The 14,245-nt window shown below is 43.3% G+C and overlaps 1 protein-coding gene across 1 annotated transcript in view; it reads right to left on the reverse strand.

Moving 5' to 3' along the window:
- Nucleotides 1-14,245, reverse strand: part of ubtd2 (ubiquitin domain containing 2) — a 393,205-nt gene that overhangs the window by 254,970 nt on the left and 123,990 nt on the right. The gene's annotated exons all lie outside the window — the stretch shown is intronic.

The following is a 14,245-nucleotide window of genomic DNA, read 5'->3' on the forward strand; positions in this document are numbered from 1 at the left end:
GGTGAGGGTGTCTAAACCCACGTACGGCTCAGTGGGCATCACTCACTGGCCGCTGCTGCTGCAGTCTCGCGGTCGCAGATGTCCACGATAATTGTCCAGAAGACCGACGAGATGAATAATAATCCTCCATGGTTCGCTGTCCGGGGTCGGACGCCTCGTGAAAGTGGTTGAACAAAATCCGTGAATTCCTGCTGCTGCCTCGAGTCGTTCCTTATTGCCTCGCTGGCTTTGGCACACACGTACACACAAAAAAAACTCACATAGCCAGCGCCCGCGGGAGCGAACCAATTTTCTGTCCCAGCTCTGGTCCCGGGAGAGCGGGAGGTGTAGCTTATGTGTGGTGATGACCGACTGGATCAACAGATTCGTTAAAGTGGAGGTTGATCTCTGCAGCTGCTAGTGCTTGCGCGTCAGGCTGCACAGATCCACGCACCGCGCCGTCCGTAACGGAAATGCAGCTGCGGCCGGAATGTTTGTCAATGGAAACGGCGTCAAGCTGCGATCATGATGCAGCTGTGTGTCGTTCATAAGCTGCTGCAGCCCCTGACTGTCCGCCACCCGAATAGTGGGCGGTGGTGAGGGGGGTGGGGGGGTGGTCTCGTTTACACAGGGCAACCTGTAGTCCTCCTCGCTCCCGAAACACGTGGCATGATATTTACATGTTCGCCTGACTGTATACTGATACAGATGTTTATGATGATGTGGTGAGCACTGCATGGTGGTGACTATAGTGGTGGGGGGGGGGGGGGGGGGGGAGAGAGAGAGAGAGAGAGAGAGAGAGAGAATTCGGGAATGAGTGAGGGTAAGAGATGGGAGAGAGATTGGGGGGGGGAAGAGAAAGTGAGATTAAACAGGAAAGGTTGTAGGATGTATCATGGGAAACTAATAGGCCTACAACTAATTAAACGGCGAGGGTGACGGAACACGAGAAATCCTGGAACAGAGAGTGAGAGAGGGAGAGGAGGGGCTTTCATGTTGTTTTGGTGCAGAGGTTCAGAGGTTGTATAGCTGCAGAATGGAGCTATATATGAGCTATATAGTCATAGAGGAGGTGGTATTTCATATTTGTAGCTGTAGCTATACAAACATCATAACATGTGTGGATGTGATGTGGACAGATGTCCTACACTACAGTATAGCCTATATTATGATCGATCACCTAACCCAGTGCGCTGCAACAGAACGCCAATAGAACTCTTCCATATCGGTATCAACGCACAGAGCCAGTTATTGCTATAACTGACGAGGAGCCTGGAGGAGTCTTCTGAAACTTGGTTTCCCGATCTAAAATCAGCCAGTGAGAAGGACTGGAAGTAATTGCCTGCTCCTTCGTTCGCAGCCCAGACATGGACAGAGGGTTGAAAGGTTGTGACCTGTAGTGTCTGTGTCTCTGTTCTGACCCTGCACTACAGGAAGCTGCAGTGGGTCGGTGTGAGCTGACTTTAAATGAGTCAGTCTCACCCTCTTATACCTTTCCAAATCATTGAGCTTCAGCTACTTGATTAAGAGTTCATATAGTCTCAGATTCAATGTTTATTATTGCTATATCTGGATCCAAAAGAAGACCATTGTGATCTTCTAATATTATGTCAACACATGGCAATCCACATTTCATGCTCAGAACATTTTTCTATCCATTCATCTATAGACACAATTTGTCCAATTGAATGGATAGAAGCTTAGCATTTTAGAATTATGAAATGTGCTTATTTCAGAGGGAAACGGAACAAACATTATTACGAGCAAGAAATGATTCTTGCTCGTGCCTTCCTTGGCAGGTTTTAATGTCAAAACAAGGTTTTCCACTTTTATCTTGACTTCTTGCATTGACTTTGATGCAGCACTGATAAATATGTATCTGGTTGTGCTGTCCTTCGAGCTGGGTATAGCTCCTCCAGCATGCATTCCTAAAAGCCATACATGGTGAAAGGGAAAAGGTGAAAAGGGGGATCACGAAGTGAGATGGTGCATGCAGGTCCCACTTGATAGTCTCCCCACACAATGTGCTGCGCAATGGTGGACACTAGACAAATAGATTCACTTGATGAGTAGGCCTATACTGTATAAGTAATTTCTTTGAGTATACTTGAGTATTTGCATTTTTTGATACTTTCACTCCACTACATTTCAATAACAAATATTGCAGTTTTTTATTCCATTACATAACTATTAACTACCCCTTCATTTTATTTTTAATGTAACCTTTATTTAACCAGTAAAGAAACACATTTTTGACAAAGTCTCTTTATCAAGTGTGAACCGGCCATAGAATTACATGTCTTTGCCAAACCTAAAATATCTCCATAAGCGATACAGTTAACGTAAGAAGCTTAGCATCCCACATGAATAAAATTCACAAAATGTACAAAAAATTTAAACCTACAAACAGGCTATAAACATCCAAGCAGGAGCAAGTGATGTTGGTTCAGATCCTTTTAAAACTTCTCAAGGAAATTAGCGATGCCAGTTTCAGTCTGGTCAAACACCAGGGACCAATGTAAAAAATACTTAGATACTTTGACTGATTGATTGATTGACTTGAGTATACTTTGTCCACCACGCACTGGTACTCAACGGCAGATAATTCCCTCTTGGATGAGGGAGTACTTCAAATTCTCAATTAGCTCAAGGACAGGAACCAGTTCACTGCAGCTTCTAAACTAATTATTAAATTAAACACCAAAACATGTTTTTTTGTTTTATTTTGTTTTTCTCTCCCCACAACTGCCCTCTGTATTTCAGGATTGTATCTCTTGCTTCTATACACATGCAATATAAAGTAGTGGCAAATAAAGTGAGATCAGAACGGGCCTGCCTTGAGGAGTTGTTTCTTTTAACCTGAGAATGCACATGGACTCAAAAGTATAGTGGAACCTAAAAAATAAAGTGAGGTGCCTTATGACAGCAATATTTTATCATGTTCACTTCATGTGAAGATCAAAGCCATGAATATTCCCTTCTCTTGTGACTCAGATTCAGCTTTAACTGTGAAATCAATATCAACCTAGGTTGAAATGGAGTCTATTTTAAGCTCAATGCCGTGTGGCAGGCAGCATTAATCTCAACGTCTTTGTGTAGTCATGGCTGGCTATAAGTTTAATAGTTTTCCCTAAAAGGCTTAAGGTCGCACAAAGAGCTACTCTTCATGCATCTAACTGCAGATGGCGCACGCAGCAGCTCAACAACACCTTGGTGTCATGAAACTATGTTTTTTCATGACTCGGTTGATTTAGCCATGCATGTCTTGCTGTTGCAGAGACAGGGCGCGGCGTGCCCTCTGCCCGTTTCAGCACCATGGACAGCGCGCAGGAGCCAGCAACTTTAACAAGTTTAAATTTGCATTCTCTAAACTAGATGTATGGATAATATATAGGCTAGAAAATTAACCTTACAACAAGGTATAGCATGAATTCCTGAAATCAAAACAATCGATTTTTAGGCCTACACTTTAACTTTAACTTAGAATGTATAAAACAAGTTAAAACATGCTGTTTGCTCAGCCAATAAGTGCGCTGACCTTAATAAAGCTCAATTTAAATACTCCACCGTCGCCTGCCAAAAAGACCTGCTGACATCGCGTCTCGATGACGCGCTGTTAGGTTGTAGATCAGTTCTTTTTGGCAAACAACACCATCGTAGCCTACTATATACGGAGCATAAATTGGGCTTTATTTCAAAGTTCTTACTTACCCGAGGCTGATCTGCGGAGCGGAAAGATGATGGACGAGGAGCTCTGGAGAAGGTTGCTCATGTTGGTGTGTTTTTTGCGACGCTTCCCGTCGCTGACTCGCTGTGCTTTGGTGAAAACTAAAATAACTCAATTGCCGAAGAAGTTCAAGCCCGGGAAAAATCTCCACGGCATTGGATCCATTAAGGCGGGTGCAGTGTATACGTGCATGGCGCTGACAGCAGATCATTACAGAAACATTATCGGCCATTAAAGCCGTTAGCACGGGTCATTAATGATTCATCTGGTCTGGAGGCCCCGCGCTGATGATCATGGCACTATATATCCTCAGTCACTGGGGAGGATCGGAAGGAGCGGGGATCCATCCATGGATCTAATGCGAATCTGGGATTCTGGACTATAGCCTATATATTCCAATACTCCATAGTATTTTGGCTGTTCCATTGATTAAAATAAGGGAGGTTCCATTAGTTAGTTCCCCAAGCATCAGAGCCTGCATGCCTAAGATAATGTAAGTCCTACTGTACAGAAGAACACACACACACGTGCGCACAAACAGCCCCCCACACACACACACACACACACACACACACACACACACAACCACAGTATACACATCCTTTGCCGCATTCCACTTTGGGCTCTTTGGACCATTCTTACTGCACATCAACATCATAGCCCATTATACTGTGATGGAACTGAGAGACACGCACGCACGCACGCACGCACACACACACACACACACACACACACACACACACACACACACACACACACACACACACACACACACACACACACACACACACACACACACACACACACACACAGAGAGAGAGACTGTAGACGACGCGTAATGCCGTACTACTATCCAAGCAATTACATTGTTATATGTGCTCGGTTACTTCCTGGCCAGGAAATAGCTTGTTTATGTCCTCTCCGTCTGCCAGGATGTTTTACTGAATGTATTTATTTCCCATATGGGTAAAGCAGCCCATGCTCTAGTGAGACAACATTGGAAATCCATGTAGGTATATAGGCCTATACATAGTATAGTACAGCCCACTCCAGGACCAGGACACAATGTTTGTCTGCTCAGCAAGCTTTCCCTAATACTAATACTAAAAGTATTAGTAGTATTTTTAGTATTTAGTATTTAAAAAAATCACACCTGTGTGAAGTGAGAGGCGCTAATATATTAAAGTCTAACTCATGTTGCTATGATTATAGGTAATGTAAAACAAACATTAATGGCATTTAATGTTTGTGTTAGGGACAAGATGACATTTTCCCTTCATTGTCAATGGTGGACACACTAAAAGCTGGACATATAGGAGGGGCTGTAGCGCCCCTAAAAAACAACTGATTTTGAACCATGTGGTGTGATTTACTTTCCTGATAACAAGTCGATGGGTTTCTATGAGATAGATATGCATGTAATTAGGCCCACGTATAATTGATATGTGGGTCTAATTGCATCAGTGTGTTACGGCTTCCTGTGATCAGGAACTAATTTGTTTAGAGCAATTAGAGCAATGTCTGTATTGTAGTGGATCAGGCCCGGCGCCACGAGGGGGGCAAAGGGGGTGTTTGCCCCCCTAAATCAACCTCTTTGCCCCCTTAGATCAAATAGTTACAGACAAAACAATGGTACATTTCCGAAGGAAGCCAACAAAATCGTGCGCCTCTGCCCTCTATAGATATGCAAATGTGGCGCATTGTCTTCATGTCCAATACCTGCCCCCGATTGCCCCCTCTGTCATTTCATCCTGGCGCCGGGCCTGTAGTGGATCCACCCCCCCCCCCCCTCATGTTGCTTTCTCTTTCTCCGTCTAATCACTGGGACATGAAGGAAAAGCTGAACACATTATTCCTGTCACCTCATTGGTTGCGATACATAATTGATTTCAAAGTGCTTATTGTTTACAAGGCTTTTAACGGCCTGCCTCCTATGTCTCGGATCAGCTCAATGTCTGTGTAAACCAATCGGACCTCTCGGATCATCATGGCACAGGTATCCTAACTGTGACCTGAGGTCTGGAGGGTCTTGAACCTTTCCATTTCTCTCTCTCTGTGTGTGTGTGTGTGTGTGTGTGTGTGTGTGTGTGTGTGTGTGTGTGTGAGATGTGGGAAGGCCAGGCCATCATGAATGCTATATCAGGTGAATGCGTGGATGTATCATGGAGTTCTCATAAATGCTTGTTTTGTTTGTTTGCGTGTGGGGGAGTTGCTCTATTTATCTAGTTTTATTCTCTTTTAATGCACATTGACTTCACTTTTTATGCAATGTGCTATATAAATACTGACTTCAGTTGACATTGTAAGATCGTATACACAATGCTTTGTTTGTATCCCTATTGTGCTGAATAAATAGCTGCAATCTTTAGGCTTCTGGTCCACTTTCACTTATCCGGTCAGAGTTTTGTGCTTACTGGGTACAAAATGCAGCTGTGTGCCCAGATCTGTGCCCAGGTGTCCTGACGATAACGCCCTCTACTATACAAGCACACGCTGTCCAACACTGGTTCTCATCATGGGGTCCGGGGACGCCCTCTGGGCCCTTGAGCCCCTTCCAGGCAGTCCCGCAGCTAAATGATGGATAGGGGTGGACCCTTGCAGGTCCATTTGGTTCCATTTGTACACTTTCGGCGTATATTAACGCTGAGGATTTTACTGATTGAGTTCCCAGAGATTGTATCAAATGGGGGTTAGTGGCCTAATGCATATCAAACTTGGCGTCCTTGAAATTACTGGCTGTACAGTAAATCCCTAAGCATCTCTCTTGCAACAGTATGTTCAAACAGTTTTATATACTCTAGTAGTACATTTAATTTGCATAATCTATCTTTGCTATTTGGATGTCTGACAAAGCTTAAGTGTTAACGTTTTTAAACTGTACATGTGAAGAAGTTTAGCTTGCATTCTCTGACAATTCTGAAACAAACCTGTCCCTATAACACTGAGCAAAACCTCACCTAACTTTTTCATGTCAAGGACCCACAAATTGACACTTATTAGCTCGCAGACCCCCATTTGAAAATATATGCCAGGGAGTAGGGACCCCATAAGAGAAGATTCTTTACAGCTTTAGCAGTGATTCTCAACCTGTTTAATTTCAAGGATCCCCAGTTTGACACGCATTATAGCCTAATGCCATTTAATGGCATTTCTATCTCTGGGACCCCCAATTTATATTGTAAAATCGATGTTAATTTAACTCTGAGAGTGTACAAATGGAACCAAATGGACCCGTTACAGACCCATAAGGGTCCATTTGGTTCCAAACTATCATTTAGCTGGGGACCCCCTGGTCCCCGGACCCCACTTTGGGAACAACTGTCCATTTAGGAGGGATGACACTTGAAAAACTAGTTATTTTCATGCCTTGTCATGCAGGCACAGTGAGATCAACTGAAGAGAGAAACCCTCTGAGTTCAAAGGTCAAATGACATTCGTGTGTGATTAACAGTATAGTGGAGATTCCTGTTCTTTACCCCTGGGTCTCATTAGATTAGACTCAGTATACAAATACTTTGAAATGAAGACTCCATGACTTTACCACTAGATGGCACAATAACACAAGATAATTGTACGAAATGATTAGGCAGGGGTGTGTGTGTGTGTGTGTGTGTGTGTGTGTGTGTGTGTGTGTGTGTGTGTGTGTGTGTGTGTGTGTGCGCGTGCGCGTGCGCGTGCCGTGTGCACGGCGCAGTGTGTGCAGCAAAACAACTGGGATGAATTTTGGGGAGCACCAAAGGGCCCTTGCCAACTTAATGGCCCTTGGAATAGAATTATATTGCTTATTGTTTACCTTTTCATAATTCCAATATGCTCCCGTGTGTGTGTGTGTGTGTGTGTGTGTGTGTGTCTGTGTGTGCATGTGTGCGAGCATGCATGTGAATGGATGAATGTTCAGGATAATAGCCCTAGGAGGACCATCTGCTATGGATGTGGTGGAGGGTCCTTGTCAGTGTGCATTCGGCCCTTCCCATTTCTTTCCCATCATTCCCTGAAGAAGACCTTACAGGTCGAAACGTTGGTCTCTGTTAATAAACTTCCAGCATCGTGGCATGAGTGTGCAGCCTTTTTCTTCTTTTTCGTTGTTCATCGCCTTAGGCCTTTAGCACCTCATTAATATTGGTGCGCGTCCTTCTCCTGCCTATTTACCATCAACAGTGACATCATCGGGAACATGAAGATGAACAGCCTGCATGACCTCTTGCTTCTCTCCTATTCAGCCAGGCTGTCAACCTCTCAACCTTGACCACAGCAAATGCCTTTTGATCCCGCAACCATTTGACAGCCCAGCTGTGGTGGTCACTTTAGCATTGACAGGCACTTTGAGATCATCACTTAAAAAACCACACACCCTCCTCTCACCAGCACCACTTGACCACAAGAGTACAATACTGTTCTTGTATCCAATTTGGTCTGTCTGTCTGTCTGTCTGTCTGTCTGTCTGTCTGTCTGTCTGTGTCTGTGTCTGTGTCTGTGTCTGTGTCTGTGTCTGTGTCTGTGTCTGTGTCTCTGTCTCTGTCTCTGTCTCTCTCTCTTAGATGGGCTCCCACCACTAACGTCCAACGGGGCATCGACAGACTCCAGGATGTACGACAAGGTCTATGAAAGTGTTGCGGTGAGGAAACACTGTCTCATGACTATCTTTTCTACTAAGTTAATTCGAACACAAATGTCATACTATATGGTACGGTAATTCTTCAGCAGTGCATTCTCAGGCAATTATTATTTCAATACTCTGGGGACCTACTTCGAAATTGGGGTACCATGAAAATATTATATATCATGTTGAAAACCCAATATTTATTGTATAATAAAATCTATAATCCAGGCCCCTTGTCGGTCCGGAATGCTATAGGAATAATCTATTGATATATCTGTGAAAGGCCAGTATTGGCTGAGACATTTATCAGCCGGAGCCTGATTATGGTCCTCCTGCCACTGCTGTCCATAGCCTATCTCTATGCCAAAATCACTGTTGATTACTTTTTTGTCAGTCACCTAGGTACATTTATTGAATCATCCTTAACATTTGCAAAGCAATAAGTGATGTCTCAAAAAACAATTCACACAAACAGCAGCACACAATGGATTATCTATAGCTCAGAATCCTATCTCGAAAGTAAATATTTCAGTCAATGAACATGTCAGTGGTATCGGCAATTAAGTCCTTGTGTTCACAATCAAGATAGCTTAGCCATGCATGTTGTCAATATAACAGTGCACTGATTTGTGGCTAAGATTTCGATGACGATAATTGAAAATGCACAAGGCTGCACATTTCAACAGGGTTTGCAATATTGGACAGGATTCACATATTTTTACTCTTTCTACTGTATTTTGTTGACAGATCAGAAAGAAAAAGACAAGACTGTTTTACAGCACTGCATGTTCAAAGAAAACAATAGAGCAGTGGTTCCCAAAGTGGGGTCTGGTTTAGTAGACAAATGCATGTCAAACTGGGGGTCCTTCAAATTAAACAGGTTGAGAATCACTGCTAGAGCCGTACAAATCTTCTCTCATGGGGGTCCCTGGCATATCTCTTAAAATGGGGTCTGTGGGCTAATTAGTGTCAATTTGGGGGTCCTTTGGGGGGGGGGGGGGGGGGGGGTTGGGAACCACTGCAATACAGTATGCAAAATTAGAAATGTAAACATTGGAAGAAACATGCCTTAGGCAGAACTGTGCATTCGCAGCGCTGTATGGGAAATACGGTATCGTTTTTCTCCACTCCCTGACATTCCTCTGTGTCAGGCTACAGATTCTCATCCACATCACAATGGATATCTTCCCTGCAATCGCAAACCTTTGATTACTATAGATTCACCTCTGGGCTATTTTAGAAAACTGGTTGAGGCTTCAAATACAGTAACAATAATCTTTGTACTGTATATAGATTATTATTCTGGCAATTTACTTTTTATATCAACAAATCAACACAAAAACAAACTGTCTGATTCATCACCTATTTTGATGCAAAAATACTGAAAATAGTCCATCTATAAGCTTACAGTGCATCGAGATATTGTTGGCTTGTAGATTGCCTAGCAGATTCTTTTTTCTTTTACAATCTATTATATTATAATCCATGGACTACTTTGATTGCAACATTATTCTCCTTCATTATAATTAAACTCAAGATTGACCTGAGTGATTCATACATTCGGAACAATTTGACCATACTGCATACATTTGAATCAACATGACAAGCAGAAGAAACAGCGGACATTTGTACACGATCATTCATTGTGTGAATGAGCCAAAGCATTTGCAATTTGTTCAAAATAATGGCACGTTGCTTTAATGATGTGTTCAAGACGATCTGGGTGTTGATTAAGTAGTTTTGACCATTTCAATGGAATTTTATGCCTTTATTGATAGCGAACAGTAGATAGACAGGAAATGGGGAAAGAGATGGGGAGTGGCAAAGGCTGTCGGGCTCGGGAGTCGAACCCACGGCACGCCGTCCAGCTGGCTTGGCAGCCTAGGTGCTAACCATCCGGGCCTGACCATTTCAATTCTGATATGAATGTATCCTACAACACTTACAGTATATCAAAGCGACAGGAAAAACAGCAGTCTGTGACAAAGTCTGTCTGTCAGCCTTTATTACCAAGCATGCACACGCACGCACGCACGCACGCACACACATGCGCACGCACGTGCACTCGCGTGTGCACTCTCACATACACACACACACACACACACACACACACACACACACACACACACACACACACACACACACACACACACACACACAAGTACATGTGCACGCACTTACACAATCACTATAAGCCCCAGCCTGTCTGACATTTCCTGCACCCATCATCACAGGGAGACTTTAATGTCGTCCTGTGCAACTATAACTTAATCCTTTACAAGATTACGAATATGTATACCGTACGTATAAAGTCAAAATGTGATCATTTGAACCCCCAGATGCAGATCTGTCCACCACATTTCAAGTTTCTTAAAGCCAAATATGCTGTTCAAGCTGTTGCCTGTCAGTGCTGTAATTCAGTGGTCCTCAACCTGTGGGGACTCACAGGGACCCTAACATGAATTTGCGAAGGTCCCCCAGATTACAGTAAAGTGACAGTTTAAGGACTTTTAATACCTGATAGATACCTAAAAAGGGTATTTAAAAAAAGAAAACGGGGCAATTACGGCAGCAACACACTATTATTTATATAGCATACTATTAAAAAAAAGTTCAAACATTAGCCAAATATTAAAAAGAGCGTAAGAGGCAAAACAAATTAAGTGACCACAATATTTATCTGTGGAACAGAGTCTAACTAAAGCCTCAATGCTTGCCAGGGGGTGGGGGGGGGGGGGGTCCCCCCCAGTTCAAATGTGATTATTTTGGGGGGTGTCCTGTCCTCACTCCTCTCACTTTTAGAGCATGGTTCAATCAGTTAGTTGGCCACAAGTATCACACTGTGTTCCTATAATTGTATATACACACCATCAACTAATTACTGTACTCTCACTAATGGAATCAGTCCCCTCCCGGTTTTGTGCTCTCAGCTGGTGAGGTGGTGAGAGAAACTCACAGCAGCTACAGTGAATGAATTAACTGTGAGGCAGGATGAAGTCCATGCAGGGAATTGGAAATAACACTCAATTCTGTGCTGGTTCTTCCCTTCCAGTGGCATTGATATTGGACAAGTATAGCTACTTAACAGCAAATAAATTAAACAGCAAATCTCAGTGTGTCACAGCAAGCTATTCCCCCCATTTCTCTGACAGCCACAGCATATATATTACAGTATTATGAATGAGTTTTAGCAGCCTGGCAGTGGCAGGCCAACTCCCTTTTTTTGGTCTCCATGGCAATGTAGTATATCCCAGTTTCCATTGCGGCGAGTCGCGCGTCGATTTTATTGCTGTCAGGGGGGGGGGGGGGGGGGGTGCGATGGAGATGTATGAATTCTGAGACCAAATTAGATCGCAACAAGTGGGACATATAAGCCAAGATTTGTTGGTCTATAAAAATCTGTACAATCATTTTTGCGCACGGAATTGCTTTTTTCCCCGTCTTGTTGACACATGGGGGTCGCCACTGGGAATGCCAGTGGACCACCCGTGCTGACTGCTGACATCAGCACGGGTGGACAGCTCCCTCTTGCCTCATGCTTATCCACAATACAGAAACAACCTGAGATATCAACCAAAACGTTCTCTATTAATATCACACACTCTCACCCAAATTATATTAACATCACTCACACTCTTATAGCTATATAGCTAGTACTCACCTTGTTTGGTGGCATGGTGGTGGAGGTGGTGGTGCTCTTTCTCCTCTTTAGTTTTCTTCCCGCTCATGGAACAGGCTGCTGTTGGTTGCCGGATGGATCAAAACTTAACAAGAGAGATCAGCAGCCCGACGATCCCGCGTAGAGGCCCGGTTCTACTTTCTCATTGTGTCCCCACTGTCCGTTTGATTTATTCACGCGGAAAGCGCTCCCTTTCTCGTCTCTGTCTGTCTGTCTGTCTGTGCCGACAAGCCAAGATCAGGGCCACCGTGACTGTAGCGCGTGTAGTGCAAAACTATATCTGTTGGAGCGCTCCTCCGAAACACGTAGGGTGGGGAGCTTTGAGGGAAGGGGAGAGAGAGAGAGAGAGAGAGAGAGAGCGAGAGAGAGAGAGAGAGAGAGAGAGAGAGAGAGAGAGAGAGAGAGAGAGAGAGTGTACAGTCCAGCACGAGCGGGTACACACGCACGCACACACACACACACACACACACACACACACACACACACACACACACACACACACTGTGACACACACACACACACACACACACACACACACACACACACACCTTACGAAACAAAGTGAACGGATAGATCTTTTTCATGAATATGTTACTAAATAGGCTATAATATGAAACCCGGTAAAGTAAAATTATTGTCTCATTCTCTCTATGGCTGCCTGCTGACTTAATTAACTGGTTACTTGATTCACGTGTTGAAACTGATAGTTGCGCAAGCACATCTAGGCTACTGCTGCACACTCAGCAAACCTAATGCAAATTGGTCGGAGTATTGATCAATCAATCCATTTAATTTTAATGTCCACATGTCTCAGAAATTGCAGTAGAACACTGAAAAACTTGTTTTACAATAAGGCCTACTATAAAAACGTCAATATATGCAATAGCCATTTCTCCAAATTTCAAAAATACAGATTCATGTTATTAGCCCGACTGTAGTATACTTAAAATGTCACCCTTTAATTAAAAAACAAACCGAATCATGTTTTATTGCTTGTTTTCTTGCCAGCTTGTTTTCTTGCCACAAGAAGCCTATTCAATGTGTCTCTAATTGGATGCTATTTAGAATTTGTGTCTTAAGTGACATGAAGATTGAAGGGACAAAGTTGGCTATAATTGAGGACAAAAATGTCATTTTATAAGAAGACCTTGTTTTGTGTGACAAAACCCTCTCTTGTCTGCTTTGGGCCCCTTATTTATATAGTATTCTTCTTACAAGCGTTCCACTTTGCTTTGCACTGATCTGATTTGTTCTGTCTCACTCTCATTAGCCAGTCTTTTCTGCTGCTTTTGGCCATGTCTCTCTGTACTCGGATTACCGAGGCATTTTTCATGCTTTATTCAATAGAAAGAGAGGGGATGACATGCAACAGATATCTATTGATTTAGTATTGAACAAAGGATGTGTGGTGATAGGCCTGACTGTGGGTCTGTGTCTGAGTACCTCTGTTGGACTGTTGCGTTCAGGGACCTCAAGTACTTACATTGACTAAGATTTAATTAATTTTAACTTGGCACAATGAGCGAAAGCTTGATTGGGGTTCAGAGTGTAATTTCCTCACAGTCTAGACAGTTCTTGTCTAATGTAATGTCAAAGAAAATCCAGTTAAATTAATTTAAACCACTCTTTACACAGTTATTTCCCCATGTCTGTCTTTAAAAAAATGTTGCTCCCAATTCAGTCATTATGCCAATCACAAATTCCCCCTCCATATATAGCCTAGTCCCTGTCACTGCTGACCCCTATATGTGGCCTTCAGGGAAGGTTGTCGCCCATGTCTTCACAATACGCCCATGTCTTCTCTGATATACACACGATGATGCTGCAGCACTTTTCACCTGACAGTGAGTAAGTTTCACTGCAAGGATGTAATTAATGCTGAGGAACACGCTGTCCTCACCTGCACCACTTCCTGCTGAACTGACCAACCTGTATGAGTTGCTATAGTTGCATGCTAGCCCTCCATCAATTGTGATGGAGGGCCTGACGGAGTCGGAGCAACAACTTTACCCCTTGATTGTTTTTTGTACCATTGAATGGCATGTATGTGTGATTTGAAATACTCATGAATCTATCTTGGCAGGTATTCAAGTCATGCTCGTCGCTGTCATGCTCCTCTGCCCTTTTGTTCATTCGTTTTTGGACTTTTCCTTGTATTCTTGTTCCATTTCAGTGTTGTAATATTCTGGTAGTTTGTTGTTTTCCCAGTACATGTTATTTTGTAGTAATGTTCTGTGCTTTCACGTTTGTCTGCCTTGTT

Source organism: Protomyctophum parallelum (assembly GCF_964188405.1).
Source record: "Protomyctophum parallelum genome assembly, chromosome: 1".
Classification (NCBI taxonomy): Eukaryota; Metazoa; Chordata; class Actinopteri; order Myctophiformes; family Myctophidae; genus Protomyctophum; species Protomyctophum parallelum.